A 13,246-nucleotide genomic window follows, 5' to 3' on the forward strand; every position below is an offset into this window, starting at 1 on the left:
TGCTTCTTTACAAATCTCAGGGGTCCAGCCTCGTCGGCCAGTCTTCCAGCTTTTATTCTGGGCACAGAAAGGGTGCCGACGTCCCTGAAGAGCCATTCCCATCACGCAGTCACGCCAAGTGCCACTTCACCTGGGTTTGGAAGCCCTGCTTGGTTCTGCTGATGAGAGGCATTAACTCAGTTAAAAACACATGGGCACATACTCCCAGAGAGGGCAGTATTTTATCATCAGTCCAACGGCTGTGCTTGTTGATAACCCGAGAGGAATAGGCTGGTTATGATCCAGTTCATTTATTACAGCCCTGTTTCTTTCCGGATCCCCTTCCTCCAAATTAAAAAAAAATAAAAAAATCACCCAGGTTGATCTCAGGGACCCCCAATGCCCAGACTGCTGCCAAAGTCCACTTTTGCCTCCACGACCTGCAGGTGCATCCAATAAGATCGCGCTGAGACTTTCTGCAGAGCAGCCCATGCAAAGCGGCTCTCACGCCTCACAAACTGGCAAAAGGAATGTAGGGCCACTGCTTGTTTTAAGTTTTCTCCCCGCGAAGAGAACAGTTGGCTGGGGTTTTGCTGCTCGAGGAAAGGCACCATTCAAAGCCATATTTGTCAAGAAGTAAAAGAAAAATATTTAGAAACCCGAGACAGGGAGCGATTAGTCTATCTAAGAACTGATAGACTAAATTGCAAACTGGCCAGAGTTTGTTTGGCAAAGGGAAGTCAGGCCGGCTGTTAGTAAACTGCCTTGCCTCGTTTTGTTCTGTTGGGTGCAGCCTTCTTGGTTTGTTTGGTTTCCCGAAAGCTCCCGTGGTGGGCTTTTTATGGAGAGGGAGCTTGACAGTCATCCGATGGCGTTTATAAAACAGGGTGCTGGGTACCCGTGGGAGGAAAAGCAGTCTTCTTTCGGAGTTTTCCCACCGAAGTCGCTACCACTGATGGAGCACTTAGCACCAGGCGCGCTGTAACAGTGTTGGACTTGATGTATCTCACTTAATGATCGCAACCAGCTTGTCAGGGAGGCATCCTGATGCCCGATGAGTATTCCAGGCAGCTGAGGCTCAGAGAGGTTCCGTAACTTGCCCGGGAAAACACAGCTAGCAAGTGGTAGATGCCATCCCTGGGTCTGTCTGATGCCAAGCCTCTACCCTGGACCCCACCATCCTTTTTTCCTTTATCACGAGCAAAACCGTTGTCCGAGTCGGGTTTCTTGTGGGACCAAATGTTTCCGAGAAGGCAAATGTTTACCATCTTCTCTTTGAGGAAAACATAAACTGACCTTTTGTGAGTTTAAAATAAAAGGCACCGTGGTAATCCACGAGCCTGAGGACCTCAGGGGGCTCCCACCCCGAGAGTCCAGAACGTGAGCCAGCCGGGTCTCCTCCGAGAAGCTCCGGGCGCCCGCCTTGTGTACACCATGTTTTTTTTTTTAATTTTATTTTTGTGTCTGAAATAGACGTATTATTCCCTACAAGGTAGTTGTTATCATTACATTTCTGCGCGAGGGCCGAGATTGAGGCGAACATGCCCATGTATGGAAGCATTTTCCACGGGGCCATCCCCAGCCCCCTCGCAAATGAGCCTCCCAGTGCAGCTTTATTGGTTGGGGCTCCGGGGAGTTCTCTGCCCTCGTCCTTCCCAGTCAGGACCCAGTGGAGTGGCCCAGAGGAGAAGGCATTGGGGGGGAAAGGGGGTTGGGTTTAGTTTTTCCCACTCTCTTATTTGGAAGTTTTATTTTTTTTTTGGGGGGGGGGCAGGGTGTTGTCTCCTTTCCCCAGTACGATGGGTCCAAGCAGGTGGCTAGGAAGCTTTGGCACACCCATGTCATTCTCACCGGCATAGATTAGATTTTTTTTTTTCTGGAAAACCAAGTCCAACTTTAAATCCATTGGAATCCTAGACTGGTCACAAGCAAAACTCCACACCCTCCACACCGAGGCCTTCTCAAACCTCAGTTTTCCTGTCTGTAAAATGGGCGCTGTTTTATAACCACGGAGGGTGAGTACCTTGCCCAAGAGAACTAGCCAATGAGGAAGATGGAATGTGGCCAAGGGAACTCTCTCTAACTCCAGAGCCTAAGGGGTTATGACCCCATTGGGAGGATTAAATGGCATGATGCCCACAAAGGGCTGAGCACCATGCCTGGCCCCTGGCCAACATGAGCGGATGGTTATTTATAGCACACAGGACCAGAGGCTTGGAGGACCTTGCCTAATGTGGCACAGCTGGTGCTTGGCAGAAGCAGGAAGCCTGTTGTGTGGTCTATGCATGAAGAAGAAATGTTCTCAATCTTCCTTCTGTGTAATCTCTTCATACACCCAGTCCTTATGGGACCCAAAGGCGGTGGCTGAATGTTCTGTTTTAGTACAGCCACACTTCCTCCTGTGTCAGGAGCGTGGCAATTCCAGCCACCTTGGCCCATTCGAGGTTGGTTTATGGCGGCCGCGGCACCCTGCGAGAGCTTCCACCTGTGAGTGGGAGAGGCCGATCTGGCTTTCCCGGCGGCTCTTGTGCTCTCTGAGGTCTCCATCCCGACCTTAAAGCACATTTAACCACGGTCACAAGGTGGAGCAAACAAGTTGGGAGAAGGCCAAGCGGGAATCAGAGAGAACTTTCTGTGGGATCAGAGGGTGCAGGGAGGAGCTGGTGCTGCCTGTTGCATCTGCAGGAGGAAGGTGGGTGTCTCTGACGTATGCCAGCGATGCAGGGGCTCAGGAGGAACAGTCCTCATCAAAGTCCCTGAGACGGGACCACGGGGCCGTCACCGGCTCTCTCGGCTCACTCCTGCAGGCGTGGGCCTCCTGCGGCCAGTGACACAGGCACTCAGAAGGGGCCAGTGTCCGAGGCCGCCAGGGCCATGCTAGCCATTCCCCATTCTCCACGTAGAATGCCTTTTCCCTGCCCCCCCCTACCCCACCTGCCATCTCTAGATGTCATGGCTAATGTATTCTTGTGCTTCTTCTAAAACCTTTCTCTGTTAAATCTTCCTTTTACACACAAATATCGGCTTTCCATAAATTAAGCTTCGGTCTATATAATTACATGTTGTTGTTGTTTTTAAATATATATTTTATTGATTTTTTTTATATAGAGAGAGGAAGGGAGAGGGACAGAGAGTTAGAAACATCGATGAGAGAGAAACATATCAGCTGCCTCCTGCACACCTCCCGCTGGGGATGTGCCCGCAACCAAGGTACATGCCCTTGACCGGAATCCAACCTGGGACCCTTCAGTCCTCAGTCTGATGCTCTATTCACTGAGCCAAACCGGTCTGGGCAATAATTACATGTTGTTGTTGTTTTTTGTTGTTGTTTTTTAAAAAAATATATTTTATTGATTTTGTACAGAGAGGAAGGGAGAGAGATAGCAAGTTAGAAACATCGATGAGAAAGAATCATCGATCAGCTGCCTCTTGCACAACCCCCACCGGGGATGTGCCCGCAACCAAGGTACATGCCCTTGACCGGAATCGAACCTGGGACCCTTCAGTCCCCAAGTCGACGCTCTATCCACTGAGCCAAACCAGTTTCAGCTAATTACATGTTTTTTACATCTTTCTATATCAGCACATTTTTTTTTATGGGCTGCATGACCCTCCATTGGATAGAAGTATGGCATCTTACTGAAATAGCTTCTTATTGAAACATACCAGTTCCCCCCTCCCCCCACTTCTTATAAACAGGACTCCAGGGAACATCCTGTGTACCTATTGTATTTTTGTCTAATTGTATGAGTGTGTCTGTAGGATAAATTCCCAGAAATGCAATTGCTAAGTTAAAGACCATGCACATTTAAAATGGATAGATATTGCTGAAGCGGCCTCCAAGGATATTGTAAATGTAAACTTCTGATGGTCACATATAAGACTGTACATTGGTTTCTAAGCTGTGCTGTGCCAGAGTGTGAGACACAAAACCCAACGGGGCCTTAGGGCCAGAAATGACCAGTTCTCTCTATCACCAAAGCATCCTCCATAAGAGTTACCATGTCTCTTGCTAACCATGCTCTCTTTGTAGGGAGGAAAAAATAATTTATTAATTATTTACACATTAAAATAACTTCCTTCTGTAGTTACTTTAACAACAGTATGCAAATGAGTTAGACAGATGGTATAAGGCAGTAGTCAGCAAACTCGTTAGTCAACAGAGCCAAATATCAGCAGTACAACGATTGAAATTTGAGAGCCAAATTTTTAAAACTTAAACTTCTTCTAACACCACTTCTTCAAAATAGACTCGCTCAGGCCTTGATATTTTGTGGAAGAGCCACACTCAAGGGGCCAAAGAGCCACATGTGGCTCATGAGCCGCAGTTTGCTGACCAGGGGTATAAGGGCAACATTGAAGTGGCAGGTTCACCGCTCACCTTTTTCCTGTACGGTGAGGTCAGGCTTCCTTGGCAGGACAGGGGAGATGATCTTGGAAGATGGGGAAGGGGCTGTGGTGTGAGGCCATGGAGTTGAGGAGACATTTTCTGCTAAGAGGAGATTGGGTTCAGACAGATTTGGGTTCAAGTCCTAGCTCCAGCTTTTGCAAGCAAAGGCCTTTAGTTTACTTCTCTGGACCTTGGTAGTATTTTAGAAATAATAAATAATGCCCACCTCGCTGGACACTTATGAGACAGGGAGAGATGATATCTACAATAATAAAAGCATAATATGCTAATTAGATTGGTCATCCTTCTGGACATCTGTCCTTCTGGACAAAGCTGCAACAGGTGGGGCTGCGGCAGAGGTGCCAGTCATGGCAGTGGCAGAGGTGCCAGTCATGGCAGTGGCAGCGGGCGGCGCCTGGAGCCAAAGCTCTTGCACAAATTTTGTGCATCAGGCCTCTAGTCTATACTAATAGAAGGGTAATATGCTAATTATTTTCCAGTGGTTCAGTCTTCCACAAAGCTGGAAGGAGGTGGCAGGGACCAAGGCAGAGGCAGGTAGGGGCAATCAGGCCAGCTTGGGAGGGCAGTTAGGGGTGATTAGGCTCTCAGGGGAGGGAGGTTAGGGTTGATCAGGCTGGTAGGGTGATCAGGCAGTTAGGGGCGATCAGGCTAGCAGGCAGAGGGATTAGGGGTGATCAGGCAGGCAGGCAGGTGAGTGGGTAAGAGCCAGTGGTCCTGGATTGTGATAGAGATGTCCGACTGCTGGGTTAGGCCTGATCCTAAACCGGCAGTTGGACATCCTTCGAGGAGTCCCCGATTTGAGAGGGTGCAGGCCGGGCTGAGTGGCCCTCACTCCCGTGCACAAATTTTGTGCACTGGGCCTCTAGTATATAATAAAATGCCTTGCCTGATACCCCATGAGTAGAAGAGTTCTCGCTGCCTCACAGGGATAGTTTGGGGCCCCGAGAATGGGTGCATCTAGGGAGGTCAGTCCCTCTCCTGCTTCCTTCTGCACGCTTGGCTCCTCCCACACCTGGGGCAGACCAATTTTTTTTTTATAATATATTTTATTGATTTTTCACAGAGAGGAGGAGAGAGGGATAGAGAGTTAGAAACATTGATGAGAGAGAATCATCAATTAGCTGCCTCTTGCACACCCCCTACTAGGGATATGCCCGCAACCACGGTACATGCCCTTGACAGGAATCGAACCCGGGACCTTTCAGTCCGCAGGCCGATGCGCTACCACTGAGCCAAACCGGTCCCGGCGACCCTGAACCAATTTCTCCACTTCACAGGCCCTTCTGGCTGGCGGGTTATTTTGCCTGCGTGGCATTTACAATGTGCCGTGATTTCACTGTAGGGATGGGTGTATTGAACCTAAATTCAGACTTCGGGTTCATTGAAAGTCTGGCATACAGGCCCACATCCTTGCTGGGTGACAGGAGTGGGAGTTGAGCTGCCACCCTTTTTGGAAAGGGTGAGAGGGCTCTGCCCAACCAGGTCTGGCCTGGGTCACTCTGCATTGCTCTCCTGACCCTGGAGCTGTTTGAATCCGTGTCCAAAATCTTGCACCAGTGGCTTGGCAATAAAATCCTGAGGGGAGCTGCCGACCAGGCCTGATGATGCGCAAATCCTACACTCTTTGGGCTCTGGAGTATTTTATTCACTTTTCATGAATGCAGAAGCCAAAAGGGAAAGCCCTTTCTGCCTGAAGTCCTCTGGGGAAAATAAAATTGATGTTAAAACAAGCTAACGCCGTTGACAATTCTCAATTGGTCCAATTTCAATGCTTTGATCTAGAGTCAGATACCGTAAATGTTACAGCTAGTCCAGCATCTCCCCGCCCCCTTTTCCCTCCCAAATGAAAAGTGGAACTCACAGAGGGGGAGAGTGACGTGCTCAGAGCTGCCCAGCAAGACTGGAGCAGAGCTGGGACTTGTAACCCTGAGGCTAAGGACCAGCTTGTTTGCGCTCAGAGTGAAGCCAGGTGTGGTTGGGAAGGAAGCCGGGGCTGACACACTCAGCGGCGCTAACGCCAGCAGTGACAGAGTCCTTTGCTTTCGCTGTAACGTTCAAGGGCAGCCCTTGCTCAGTACTTTGTATTCGTTAGTCCTGGTCATAATTCTGGAGAAGTCCTTTCAGCCCTTGCAGCTGATGCAAGACATATTTTTTTTGGTTGTATTTTCGGTCATATATTTTGCTGTTTTTCCTGACTTTGAAGGCAGCTCACCAACACTGCAATTAGAAAGAGCCCAATAAATTCAATAAAAAAGGAAGCAAGAGAGTCTTAAAACCTAAAAAAGGAAGGAAAGAGCCTACTTAGTTGTCCTTCTGCTAGGAATAAATAAAACACTTCTCCCAGCCCTCTCGGGAACAATCAGCTACCATTCAAAAACTTGTTATAGTTGGGAAGTAATGTAGGTGTGCTTGGTACTACTGAACTGTTAACTAAAGGGGAGGTGAGGAGAAGGGGGGCTTGGAAAGAAAGAAACGGGGTGCTGGGGGCCGCCTGCAGGTTTGTCCACCTGGGCAGCTGTCTCTGTCTGTCTGAGGTGACCGTCCGCAGCTGATGCTCCTGGCTGGTGTTGATGAAGTAGTGACTGTCCTCAGCTTTGTCTTGTTATTCCAGCACAGTGGTTCTCACTGGGGACAGTTTGCCCCCCAGGGGACACCTGGCGACGCCTGGAGACATTTCTGGTTGTCATGAGCAGGAAAGGGTACGCTGCTATCATCTAGTGGGTGGAGGGCCAGAGATGCTGAATGCACAGGACAGCTCCCACCCCGACCCCAGAGTTGTCCAGCCCCAATGTCAACCCATAGTCTTGAAGTGGAAAACCCAGCTCTAAATGAAAGACCACCGCAGGGAGCAGCAGGCCAGGTTCTGCTTCCCCTCAGCATGGGAGAACTCTCCCCAGGACTGCAGTCTCGGACCTCTGCTGCGGTTCGGCAAAGCTGCTTTTCACCCCACACGGCCCCACCGCGTGCCTGACCAGACCCTGTCTGCCGGGTCTCCCCGAGTCAAGGTTCTGCGTGCATGCTGAGGCAGGTCCTTAGAACAATAAAACCGAGTTATTCGGAGCCCTCGAGTTGCCAAGTCTTATCCATGCTGCGTTGCACATGTGCCTAGATTTCCTTCAGTTCTCGGGTCCTCTGCACGTTTCCAAGAAGGCGGACAAAGCAAGAGAGACCCCTTTGAAAATACAGTTTTTTAAATGGGATTTCGCCATATCTAGCTGTGCCATGGTGGGCAACTTACTTAACCTCTCTGTGCTTGTTTCTTCATCTGTAAGTCAGGTAATGGCATCTCTCCGGGGTTCAATGGGATAAAGCTGGCCCTCAATAAATTGTAGCAGCCCTGCTGACTAACATTATACTTATCATTTTCGAAGCTCGCTGAATTTCCTCAAGGGCAAATCTGTGGGATTTTATCAGTGTTTAGTGGGAAAAGGGGTCTGTGGCCACATGTTTGGGGGAGATCTGGGTTCAAAGGAGTGGAATATATTTCTCTCCGGGACCTGGGATGTCCCGGTAAGTGTTCTGCCCTCAGTGAGGTGGAGGGGACAGGGAGCACTTTTCAAATGGATTTGACTACAGACTGTTTTTTAATTTTTCTTTGAAGAGTGTCTTAACCTCCCTAAATCCCGCTCCACCCCACCCCAAATATCCCAAGGGGCGGGGTTCCACAGAGCACACTCTGGGAAACGCATGGCTAGGGCGAAGCCAAGCTCCTCTTTCCTCTCCCTTCGTTCCCTGTGACCAAAGCAGATGGCACACGTCGTAACTGCCACAGGCATGAAAGCCCCGGGAAGCTAGCCAGATGCTCGCTCTCCTTTTTTGGACAGAGACCGACTCTTTGCACTTGATCTTGTCTGTGTTTTTTTAAATCCTGGATCAGACAGGCTTCCTGGCCATGGGGAGTCCTGGGCCCTTTTATTTTTCCGTTGTATTTTTTGCTATCAAGGCAGCTCACCAACATTGCAATTAGAAAGAGCCCAATAAATTCAATAAAAAAAGGAAGCAAGAGAGTCTTAACCTAAAAAAGGAAAGAAAGAAAGAGCGTACTTAGTCGTCATTCTGCTAGGAATAAACAAAACACTTCTCCCAGCCCTCTCGGGAACAATCAGCTACCATTCAAAAAGTTGTTATAGACTGGGAAGTAATATAGGTATGCTTGGTACTACTGAGCTGTATAACTAAATGATTAAGGTGGTAAATTTTATGTTCTGTATATTTTACCACAATTAAAGATAGAAAGGAAAAGGAAAGGAAACCCAAAATTTTCATGGAAGTGTGGCCAGGGGAATTTTCACACCCATGCGATTGGCGCTCAGATTAAGACAGGACATCAGCCCCCCTTGTCTCACCCTTCCAGTCATGATGCATCGCCATCAGTTTTCCCTGGTTTTGAACTTCATATAAACAAGAATCACATGGTGCGTCCTCCTTGCATCTGCCTTCTCAACAGTGTGTGTGTGAGATTTGTTCTGATTGTGGGGTGCAGTTGATTTGCGTCCCATTTTGAATGTTTATTATGTGCTAAGATAGTGGTCGGCAAACTCATAGGTCAACAGAGCCAAATATCAACAGTACAGCGATTGAAATTTCTTTTGAAAGGCAATTTTTTTAAACATAAACTTCTAACGCCTCTCCTTCAATATAGACTCTCCCAGGTCATGGTGTTTTGTGGAAGAGCCACACTCAAAGGGCCAAAGAGCCGCAGTTTGCCAACCACAGTGCTAGATGCCTAAAAGGATCGGTTCGTTCATTGCAAATACTCCACTGAGCTCCTGACAAGCCCATCAAGCTTGTATACATAGTATACGATCAAACATGGGTTCAATTCCTAGCTCTGCTGCTTTTCTGCTATGTGTCTTGAGGCAGATTCCTTCGCCTCTCTGAGCCTTGGTTTCCATATCTGTGAGATGGAGCTTATCATAAAACCTAACTGCAGAGGCTGTGGTGATGTCATCTGGTGGTCCTGCTTGTGAAGGACTGAGCCTAGAGCCTGGAAGGGGTCCTGCAGTGTTAACCATCACTGTTGGGGTTTGACATACAGGCCAAATGGGAGATGGTGCACTATTGACAATGCTTATAAGTAGGAGGTAGTTTTATACATTTTATATGGCAATATTTTTTTTTAAGGAAAAATGTCAAACATGCAAAAGTAGACAGAACAGCATAAGCATTTATCAACACCTGAGCCAGTCTTGCTTCCTCTCCACCCCCATTCATTTCCTCCCTGCCCTGCTTATTTTGAGATAAGCCCAGGTTTATCATTCCCTCTTATCAATATTTCCAAATGTCTCTAAAAGGAAAGGACTCTCTAAACAGATGAAATCACAGTACCGTTTTCACACCAAAGAATTTCACAGATTTCCTTATATACACTACAGTGAGTCAACGTTCAAATTCTCCCAGTTAGCTCATGAAATTTTCATTTGGAAGACTTGTCAAATAAAAAAAAAAAAAAATTTTCCCCGGCAATTAACTTTTAATTCTTCAAAGTTTTCCATTTAAGGGGTGGCTTTTTAAAAGTACAACGTATGCCTTTATTTGTGCGCTGGCCTGGATGTGTATGTTGGAGTGTGGGGGCGTTCTTTCTCTGCCTCTATCAGTGTTTAGCTCCCATTGTACTTGTCTGAATTTTCCATTCTGAGAACTTCCAAACATATTCGAAAGTAGAGGGAATGGTGTGACACCTCAGGTACCTGTCAAGTTCAATCATTATCACACCTAAAGCGAGTTTCATTTCATCATCACCCTCCTCCCATGTCTCTTATGATTCCTAAAATCACTTTTAACCTATAGGGTCCCCTGATTTTTTATTTTTTTTATTATTATTATTTTTTGTACTTTATTACAGAAGCTGAGTCATCTGTTCTATGCTTTTCCACCTTCTGGACTTCGTTGCATGCCCATGACATTGATCACTGTGTCCCCTGTGCCCTGCGCTTTCTGTAAACGGGGTTAGATCGGAGGCTCTGTCAGCTTCTGTTCTTTCCTGTCTGTAAGAACATTTCATTGGTGGCGGTGGCACTTCCTACGGCATTCCATCTGGAGATGTGTCGTATCTGACCGATTCTTTCTTTGTGTGATGTTAAGGTGCATTAGTAGGTTTGGGTGGTGCCAGCCCGGCCCAGCCATCATCAAGTTCTCCACCTGCTTCCCCTCTAGCTCAGGGGGCCTGAAAGTGTGGGCTCTAGACCTGCATCCGCAGCCTCACCTGGGAGCTGTGAGACAAGGGCAGGTCGCTGGGCTCAGCCCAGACCCACTGACTCAGAAAGAAGCTCTGGGGTCAGTCTGGTCCTCCGTGATTTCACAACCCTCCCCATGAAGTAGAGACATGAGGAAGTTGACCACTGGCCTAATGGTTTTTGTTTTGTGGTTTTTTTTTTTTTTTTTTTTTAGCAACTATTGATATTATAGCCAAGGCCCATTATCAGAGGTCACAAAATTGCTGCATTCTGGTTTTATTGTTTCGCCTACATTTATTACCTGGAATTCTTCCACGTAGAGGGAGTACTGAAAGTGGAGGAAGCTGTTGGGCTTATTAAGTCCCAAGAGGAATTAAAAAAAAAATTCAAATTAAATTTATTGGAGTGACATTGGCAAACTATATATATGTATATGAAATGTGATGGCGAAACTCAGGACAATGTATGTTCTCTGCTATTCTTTATTTCTCTTTTTTGAATGATGGAAGTGATTATTCAGATTCAGGGAATGATGCTCATTTCTCCATCTTTTTTAACAACGAGCTTCTAGAACTGGTCTCTCAAGAGAAATAACCATCCCTCAGAGCAAATCAGTGTCTCGTTTCCATTGTTATTTTCACCCCTGAGGGAGAAGAGCAGGTATTGGAGCTTCTGCCCCTCTGATTTTGCCTTGCGAAGTCTGCATTTCAGGACTGCTGCCCAGCGCCAGGGCCCATGCAGTGGGTAGAGGGGTTACTCCATCTCCATGGGATTGGGGGCCCACACGTGAGGATTATCTCAGTGAATGCAAAGGAACGGTGAATTGTCTTTTGCTGAACTAGGGGCATTGACAACCCAGTAGGCTCTGGTGACTGTGCATCCTAACTCAGCCTTCACCTTCTGCTTTGGAGCACAGCAGCAGCGGGGAGGGAGGAGGGAGGGGCAGGTTGGAAGAGCTGGGTGAGAGCAGGTATCTCTAGGACGGGGCCGCTCTGCAGGTGTGGTCAGAGGGCAAGGAGCAGACCACTGGACAGGCCTCTAAAGAGCCTGCTGCCTTGGCACCCACCCGAGGACTCATCTGGAAAATAGATGGAGAAGGTGTCACAATGGGTTGAAAGGACATTAAATGACTTTAAAAAAAATAAAGACAGCAAAACCGGTTTGCCTCAATGGATAGAGCGTCAGCTTGCGGACTGAAAGGTCCCGGGTTCGATTCCGGTCAAGGGCATGTGCCTTGGTTGCAGGCGCATCCTCAGTGGGGTGTGTGCAAGAGGCAGCTAATTGATGATTCTCTCTCATAGATGTTTCTAACTCTCTATCCCTTTCTCTTCCTCTCTGTAAAAAAATCAATAAAAAACATATAAAAAAATAAAGACAGACTTCTCCTTGTCAGTTATGCAGTGACCTTGAACAGTTTGTGTAAGAAAGGCAGAATCAATGTGTTGTCCTCCCCCCTTTTCTTATTTTTTTAAAACATTTTTTATCCAAAGAGTTCCAAACTTTTTTTTAATTTATTTTTTTATATTTTATTGATTTTTTACAGAGAGGACGAGAGAGGGATAGAGAGCTAGAAACATCGATGAGAGAGAAATATCGACCAGCTGTCTCTTGCACAACCCCTTCTGGGGATGTGCCCACAACCAATGTACATACCCTTGACTGGAATCAAACCTGGGACCTTTCAGTCCACAGACCGATGCTCTATCCACTGAACCAAACTGGTTTCAGCCTCCCCCCTTTTCTTAACCAGTTTCCCAAATAATGGGTTTGTTCCCTAGCATCTTATGAGGATGCCTATGAATTGTTAAAATCATAATGAGTTCTTAATCCTATCTAATAAAAGAATAATATGCAGATTGACCATCACTCCAACATACAAGATGGCTGCCCCATGTGGTCAAAGATCCTGCCCGCATGTGGACATAAGATGGCCACCCCAAAATGGCCAGCAGGGGAGGGACCAGGCCTGCAAGGGAGGGCAGTTGGGGGTAATCAAGGGAGGGCAGTTAGGGGCAAACAGGCTGGGAAGGGAGCAGTTAGGCATCAATCAGGCTGGCAAGGGACTGGTTAGGGGGTGATCAGGCTGGCAGGCAGAAGCAGTTAGGGGCAATCAGGAAGGCAGGCAGGCAAGCAGTTGGGAGCCAATAGTCCTGGATTGTGAGAGGGCAGTCAGACATCCCTCGAGGGGTCCCAGATTGGAGAAGGTGCTGGTTGGGGTGAGGGACACCACCCCCCAACCCCGTACATTAATTTCATGCACCAGGCCTCTAGTTTAAACATATTCGCCTTTCAAACTCTTGTGTATTTTTCTTACTGATTCTCAAACTGTTCTATGTTTGACCAGATAGAACCAGGGTTTAATATTTTAGTATGTAGTTTTCTAGACTTTTAAAAATGTATACAGGTACATATAAAATTACAAGAAAGAGTCTATTCTAAATAATTTAAAAAATATTTTTATTGATTTCAGAGAAGATTAGGGGAAGAGAGAGGCAGAAACATCAATGATGAGAGAGAATCAGTGATGAGAGAGAATCATTGATCAGCTGCCTCCAGCATGCCCCACACTGGGGTTGGAGAACCTGTAAGAAACTGCAACCTGGGCATGTGCCTTGACCGGAAATTGAACCGTGACCTTCTGGTTCATAGAACAGTGCTCAACCACTGAGCCACACTGGCT

General features: G+C 47.3%; 1 protein-coding gene across 4 annotated transcripts in view; it reads left to right on the forward strand.

Moving 5' to 3' along the window:
* The window catches only part of MYH11 (myosin heavy chain 11), a 123,716-nt gene that overhangs the window by 478 nt on the left and 109,992 nt on the right, over positions 1–13,246 (forward strand). The gene's annotated exons all lie outside the window — the stretch shown is intronic.

The sequence above is a fragment of the Pipistrellus kuhlii genome, unplaced genomic scaffold (genome assembly GCF_014108245.1).
Source record: "Pipistrellus kuhlii isolate mPipKuh1 unplaced genomic scaffold, mPipKuh1.p scaffold_m20_p_4, whole genome shotgun sequence".
Classification (NCBI taxonomy): Eukaryota; Metazoa; Chordata; class Mammalia; order Chiroptera; family Vespertilionidae; genus Pipistrellus; species Pipistrellus kuhlii.